At 36.6% G+C, this 1715-nt stretch overlaps 1 non-coding gene across 1 annotated transcript; it reads left to right on the top strand.

The window, feature by feature from the left end:
- The first annotated feature begins 512 nt into the window (after nt 1-512).
- Nucleotides 513-586, top strand: TRNAM-CAU. The gene has a single exon. It is a non-coding gene; the product is annotated as a tRNA-Met (tRNA).
- The last annotated feature ends 1129 nt before the right edge of the window (nt 587-1715 follow it).

The raw sequence follows: 1715 nt of genomic DNA, 5'->3' as shown, positions 1-1715 counted from the left end.
TTTGGAAGATAGAGGAGCGAAACAATCAACCTATTAATATTAGAAGACCAAAAAGATTATTCCGATGTATCATTTCTGGGTCCAATGGAATTCATAGTTATAGGAAAAAGCCCCATCAAATAGAGATTTTTTCTTTCGACCATATTTCGATTGTTAATACGATATATAAGGACCGCTACTACAAGCAGTACTACACCTTTGATCGTGAAATATCGATTGCTTGTTGAACCCTGTGAATCGCGTGAAAGGAGATACTCCAAATTTGGGGGTCAAAGAGTTTCATAAAATGTTCTTGGTGGAAAAAATGTGAGTGAAAGATTCCACTGAATCGAATTTGGTCCATGAATCTAAGAAATAGTGAGAATTCTTGATCTCTCTCAATATCTCTCTCAATTCGAAGATCCGGGATTTGAATTGATGTCGTTTCATTGATTCCTGTTTCATTGATTCCTCCTAAAGATTTCATTTCAATTGGAATTTTGTTATTCACGATGTACGATGATCCCTGTTAAGCATCCATAGTTGAATGGTTAAAGCGCCCAACTCATAATTGGCAAATTCGTAGGTTCAATTCCTGCTGGATGCACGCCAATGGGAACGTTCAATAAGTCTATTGGAATTGGCTCTGTATCAATTGAATCTCATCATCCATACATAATGAATTGGTATGGTATATTCATACCATAACATATTAGGAACTAGAATTCTTATCAATACTGGAACTCATAGGGAAGAAAATGGATTTATGGATGGAATCAAATATGCAGTATTTACAGAAAAAAGTATTCGGTTATTGGGGAGCAATCAATATACTTCTAATATCGAATCAAGATCAACTAGGACAGAAATAAAGCATTGGGTCGAACTCTTCTTTGGTGTCAAGGTAATATCTATGAACCATAACATATGAACAGTAAGAACTAGAATTCTTATCAATACTGGTACTCATAGGGAAGAAAATGGATTTATGGATGGAATCAAATATGCAGTATTTACAGACAAAAGTATTCGGTTATTGGGGAACAATCAATATACTTCTAATGTCGAATCAGGATCAACTAGGACAGGTATAAAGCATTGGGTCGAACTCTTCTTTGGTGTCAAGGTAATATCTATGAATAGTCATCGACTCCCGGGAAAGGGTAGAAGAATGGGACCTATGGGACATACAATGCATTACAAACGTATGATCATTACGCTTCAACCGGGTTATTCTATTCCACCTCTTAGAAAGAAAAGAACTTAAAAAAAATACTTAATAACACGGCGATACATTTATACAAAACTTCTACTCCGAGCACACGCAATGGGGCGGTAGACAGTCAAGTGAAATCCAATTCACGAAATAATTTTTTCTCTGGACAGCAGCGTCATTGTGGTAAAGGTCGTAATGCCAGAGGCATCATTACCGCAAGGCATAGAGGGGGAGGTCATAAGCGTATATACCGTAAAATAGATTTTCGACGAAATGAAAAAGATATATCTAGTAGAATCGTAACCATAAAATACGACCCCAACCGAAATGCATAATTTGTCTCATATACTATGGGGATGGTGAGAAGAGATATATTTTACATCCCAGAGGGGCTATAATTGGAGATACCATTGTTTCTGGTACAGAAGTTCCTAACTCAATGGGAAATGCCCTACCTTTGAGTGTGGTTTGAACTATTGATTTACGTAATTGGAAGTAACCAATTAGGTTTACGACGAAA

The sequence above is a fragment of the Papaver somniferum genome, chromosome 2 (assembly GCF_003573695.1).
Source record: "Papaver somniferum cultivar HN1 chromosome 2, ASM357369v1, whole genome shotgun sequence".
Taxonomy (NCBI): Eukaryota; Viridiplantae; Streptophyta; class Magnoliopsida; order Ranunculales; family Papaveraceae; genus Papaver; species Papaver somniferum.
Note: the sequence above shows the minus strand (reverse complement) of the source record. Positions and strands in the feature narration are given on the sequence as shown.